The 6,000-nt window shown below is 37.1% G+C and overlaps 1 long non-coding RNA gene across 1 annotated transcript in view; it reads right to left on the minus strand.

Moving 5' to 3' along the window:
* The window catches only part of LOC116597332, a 46,836-nt gene extending 41,229 nt beyond the window's left edge, over nt 1–5,607 (minus strand). The window contains exon 1 of the long non-coding RNA XR_004288562.1: nt 5,552–5,607. This is a non-coding gene — a long non-coding RNA (uncharacterized LOC116597332). The remainder of the gene's footprint in view (nt 1–5,551) is intronic.
* Between the last annotated feature and the right edge of the window lie 393 nt (nt 5,608–6,000).

Here is a 6,000-nt window from a genome sequence, read left to right on the forward strand (position 1 = left end):
ATTGGTCCCTGACTAATTAATACTCTATATTCTGCTGTTATGCTTATTTGCATATTTGTTTCATTCTATTACTCTTTGAAATTAGTGCCTGTAACACCTGGCACCGTGCCTAGCACAAAGTAAATGTCTCACAAATTTGTGGAATCCCATTTCTAAAGGGAGTTTTGTGAGGTTTAATATTTAATGGGAAATTAGAATGGAATCAAGAATCTTAATTAGGGACATAGTCATTCACAGTAACCTTAAAAGCAGCTATTAAAACTATCCAATAATGACTTATCTCATTGTGACACTGACTGAGGGGAAGACCACAGCATTCCTGACCTACTCTCACACAAACTACCAAAAATCCTCTTAGAATTAATAGCAGTCATAACCCTTTTCATAGGTGAAAATGCAGCCCTCTTACCAGAACAGTAACATAACAATTGTAATGGCCTGTAATTTATACCATGATTGGTAAAACGCAGGCATTCTGTGATGGTTTCCATGGCTACGTGCATAGAGAGAGGAGCGAGATTAGAGATGAAAATAAGCTATGACTGAACTGTAAGAAGTATCAAGAGTAACTCCGAGAATGAGGGGGAAGTGTTTTTAAAAAATGAAGTGTTACGATTGAAACCACATAATAAAATATGTGGTTGTTATTACAACCTGACAGTGATGTGATTAACTGAGAAATACTATCAAAGTAAAAAGAAATGAGTTACTTTAATGCAAGGGAAAGATAACTCCACACAGAAAGCCACTAGAGCCCGATACTCAGCAGCACTCCCATGTGGAAAGACAGCTTCCCTGCTCTCAAGACCCCACAAACGCACTCTGATGCTGTTGATTCAGCAAGCGATGACCCTAGAACATTCCGTGGCGATTGTTGTAAACCTGAGAAACTGAAGGTCAATTTCCACAAGCAGATGATGATGAACTCTAAATAAGAAGGAGCGGGGGATGGTCGAATTTAGCTGCCTCCCGCATTTCCACCAACAATCCACAATTCCCACAACATTAAAAAATTGCATGTGGGGCTCAGTGGGTGAAGCCTCTGATTTGGGCTCACGTCCCGATCTCAGGGTCCTGGGATCAAGCCCTGCATCGAGCTCTCTGCTCAGCTTGCTTCCTCCTCTCCCTCTCCGCCTACTTGTGATCTCTCTGTCAAATAAATAAACCATTCCCTAGTCCACTTCCTTCCCCATTTTCTAAGGAATCTGACACAAAACTATTGCAAATGATATTAAATTTGACCTTTCACCTTAGTATCTAAGATGCTATCAGTAAGGACACTCCAAGGCCAGGGGCCTAACCAGCACTTTAAAGACAATCACATGACTCAAGTCCCACATCCACTTCCAGGTTGTGGCAGATGGAGAAAGAAGAGTAAAAGAACTCTAACCTACAAGCTAACAGAGGGCAAAGGGATCCTAGAAAATGCCGGTTAATCCAAAAGAAAGTTAAAAAAAAAAAAAAAAGAACACATGAGAGAAACAGAAAATAAACACTGAAATAAGTAATGTAAACTCATATATATGCTCTTCTTACAAAAGAACTTAAATATAAGAACACAAAGAGGTTGAAAATAGGGGAAATGCCATACAAGCATAAACAAATGATACCTGGCGTTCTCATATTAATGGGAAACAAAATAGATAGGCACTACTAGAGATTTTTTTAAAAAGGACATTTCATAATGATAAAGTTGTTAATCCATAAGAAGTAAAACCATTCCAAACCTGTAAGTACCTTGTAATGTGATCTCAAAATACATGAAGCCAATATTGACAAAAATACAAGGAGAAATAGAAAAAACAGTTGTGGTAGGAGTTTCAGTCATTTCTCTTGGTAACTGCTACAACCAGCAAACAAAATATCAAGAGAAATACAGGTTTTAAGAACGCAATTAATAAAATTGACCATAGAACCCTAAAATAATACTGCAGAATATATATATTCTTTTCAGATACTTGTAGAGCGTTTATAAAACTTGACCTTATGCTAGGCCATAAAGGAAGTCTCCACAAATTTTAAGGATTAAAAACACATTCTGTATGTTGGCACCAAAACTTGTGAAGTGCTTGAAAAGCAAGGAACATTACAGAACAAATTCTTTCATCGTGAATCAGTTTAACACCATCTTCAACGCTTTGAAAGCCAGCCCACAACTTTCCCTTCAGCAAGGCTTGGGGTATCTGAACACTGTTGAGACTGAGGAGGTCACTTGCAGCTCCACATCTAAGCCACCAGCTTCCATATTGTGGTATTTGTCCCCTTCACAGCCTGTCTTCCATCCTTTACATCAGTGCTTTTCTCTTTTCTCTACGTCCGCACCCCTGGTTTTCTGCATCTGGAGAGATTTTTCTCTGCTCTGCCATCCTGTCTCTAGCCTCGGAAATGGGGATGCTTTACCTTCAGTGAAGACCCCGATGGCTTCAAGTGCAGTTTCCCTCATTTCTCCTTCCTCACTTTTAGTCTTTCATAGCTGAAAACCTGAGCACCTCACATGGATTTCTCTCTGCTCTCTTGACATGTCATCAGGCTAAGAGCCCAGGCTTCCTTGGGTGAATTTCTCTCTGCATTCCTGCTGGGCCCTCACCTTCAAAGGGGAGCTGCTTTGAATCTCAGAGAATCTCTGCCTGGCAGAGAACATAGATCTCAGCACTCTTCCTTGGCTCCCAGCCTTTGGTGTATTACTCCCAAGTCTTTGGGACAGTTTATAGGAAAAAGTTGGGAGGTGGGTACAGATTTAGTCTGTGGCTGGACTCCCCATAATTCTAATCTGTCATGTAGTCTTCATGTGGTCTTTAAAACTTGTTTTAAGATTTGGCAGATTTCTCTTTAACCCTATCTAGGACAGGTTCTTTTCAGTCCATCATTCCACCTGAAATGAGAACTGCGCCGACGGTCTTCTCGCTCATGTGGTCCTTACCATTCTCTGGAATTCCGACCGGCGAAGTTTCTTTGTGTTTTCAACTCTCAGAAGAATTTCTTTAATTATTTTATAGTTTGTTTAGCTTGTTTAGCTCTTAGACTAAGAGTGACAGAATCTTGAGAATTTTGGAAACAGCCAGACGTAGAAGTAACTTTCGTATCTCTTTTTCATCTTTCAGTTCAAATTATTTGCTTAACGTCCTTCCATTGGATGTCTTCTTTAATAAACTTGATGATTAGGAGAATTTACAATATTATTTAATTTCCAAAATTAAGTGCATTATCTGGTATTAAAATATATAGAATATAAACTCATTTCACAAAAATACACGTAAGAAATGTTGAAGGACAGAAATAATGAAGATAAAAACAGAATTTAATAAAATAAAAAACACACACAATAGGGAAACAAAAAGGTAAAATTTGGTTCTCTGAAGAGACTAATAAATCTGGCAAGTCATCTAGTTAAACTAAAGAGGAAATAAAGCAGGAATATCAGGAGTGGGAAAGGAGACAAGCCAAGAAACAGTAAAAATAAAAAATTATAATTTGACATTTGAAGGACTTATACCAAAATTTACAAAATTTAGATGAACTGACCATATTTTAGAAAAACAAAACCTACCAAAACTGAAACAAAAAGAAAAATAGAAATCTGAAGTCTTATATCTATCATATCTTACTCTGTAAGTAGTTCTTCCACAAAAACACTTTAACCAAGATTGTTTCAGTGGTGAATTTTTTAAGTGACTGAAGGGGTATAAAATAGTTTAATATAAAATATTCCAAAGACAAAACAAGAAAAAAATTACAAGTTGTTCTGTGAATCCAGAACAACGTTAACATCCAAACTTGAAAAGAGCATTAGAAGAAAGAAAAATTAGAGGACAATCTCTCTCATGAATAAAGTTGAGAAAAAAAATACTAAATAAAATATTAGCAAATAAGAAATAATGGATCCCCAGATCATGGTCTCAGAATGGTATCAGCCAAGTATACATGGCTTCCCCCTTTTCCCCCTCAGGCTAGAGATCACAAGATTCTTATCTGGAAAAAGCATAAACCAAAATATGCCAAAAATTTAGTATTCCCACCCAAAAGGTTGACTTAATCACATAATCATACAGTGAACCCCATGAGCAGATAAGCTCCACCAGGCACATGAAACTTTTATGCAGTTTTTAAAAAATCTCACTTTTAAATTTAAATGAACAACAAAGAAATCACCAAGTAGAGGAAGAAAGCCACAAAAGCAAATAGAGGAAAAGCAAAGAGAAATAAGAGGAAATAAGGATAATGCAGGAAGCAGAATAAAATTTAGTAAGGAACTATAATTAATATTGAGGAAAATTTTGTTCCTAAAATAAGAATAATTTGTCATATAAGGAAATATCAAGAATAATAAATAACTTGGAAATGAAAACATGTCAATTGGAAAATTAATGACAAGTTTGGAACAGTGAGGAAAAGCTCCAAAAAAAATTTTTTTTAAATGATACAGATATTGAGAAAAGAACATTAGGAAGTTAAAAAATCCCTACAGAAAGCCCAATATCTAAATAACATTATACAGCAAATTACTAATAATTTACTTGTTATCTACTAAAACATAAAGTAGAAAACAAGAAATTAAGTATGAAAACAACAGAAAAAAAGAAAAAATCTCCTAAATCAATTGTCTAGCATAATAAATACAAATCTGAAAAATCTAGACCAATACTTATAATCACAGAAATGCAGAGCTCAAAGGATAAAGAAAAGATAATAAAGGGATAGACAGGAAAAAAAAAAAAAAACAGCTCCCTTTCACTTATTCCTAGGAAATCTACTGAAGGATATGCTCCAACAAAATGCATATGTAAACAAAAAGGGAGATGTGGGATCCTATAAGTGTAGACGATAATGAAGAGAAACCCCAGAATAATAAACATGCAACAGTCTTGGACAGCAAAAAGTTGGAGGAAACAGTAGGGTGTTGTTGGATGTAAGTGTCCTGAAAGCGAAAAGATGAATCCTGTGATGTGTTTGGCCTTTTAGGAAATAGTATTGAATGATTACAGATCTCTGGGTTTACTTGAGAAGAATTAGAAAAATAAATGGAAAGGTTAGGCAATTATTAACTCTCAAACCTAAAGTTATATGATTAAAAAAATCAATTATAATATACTCCTTGGCTAAACTGTAAGTAATATTTTCCTAGTTTCAAAAATACATACTCTAATCTTTAATTGAGAATTCTAATGTGGGGTCCCTGGGTGGCTCAGTTAGTTAAGCTTCTGTCTATGGCTCAGGTCATGATTCCAGGGTCCCAAGATCCAGTCCTGAGATAGGCTTTCTGCTCAGGGGGGAGCCTGCTTCTCCCTCTCCCTCTACCTGCCACTCACCTTGCTTATGCGCTCTCTCTCTGTCAAATAAACAAATAAAATGTTCTTTTGAAAAAAGAATTCTAACATAGCAGTTTTGTGAGAATAAAAGGAATTAAGAACATAGGGTAGACAGTTTCTATGATGTAAGAAGTATCTCTGAATCGTAGCCACAAGCCAGTACATAATATCTAAACCATAGAAATTTAAAAAAAAAAAAAAAAAAAAGTAGCCATGGTAGAGGGTGAATTCCCTGGGAAGCTAACTTTGAGATGGAAATCAGCTCGTGGCTCATTAAGGATCACTCTTGGGCTTAACACCTACAGAAAGGAAAGGAGAGCGGGGTTAGGCAAAAGGAAAAACTAAGCAGCGAAGCATTTTCAATCTAACATCGCAGCTGACCCTGCTCTGTAAATGCGATGACCTCTCAGAGCAGACAGTCTGGAGGTAGCATGGTCCTTTAGAACAGCCCCAAGGCAGAGGTCAGGGAGTGGAGAGAATAAGACCTTCATAACCACCTATCCTCCTGGTCCTACCTGTACATTAATCAGCGGATGCAGACCAGCCAAGGAAGGGATTCTGACCTTAGGGGAGCTAGCTCTCTTAACAGGGGCAATTTCTGGAAGAGGTGGTTGACGGGGGGCTGTCTGCCAGGGGCATGTGCAACATCTGAATAACAAACCGTTTATTTAAGAAGGGGGACCTGCACAGCACG

This window comes from Mustela erminea, chromosome 8 (assembly GCF_009829155.1).
Source record: "Mustela erminea isolate mMusErm1 chromosome 8, mMusErm1.Pri, whole genome shotgun sequence".
Classification (NCBI taxonomy): Eukaryota; Metazoa; Chordata; class Mammalia; order Carnivora; family Mustelidae; genus Mustela; species Mustela erminea.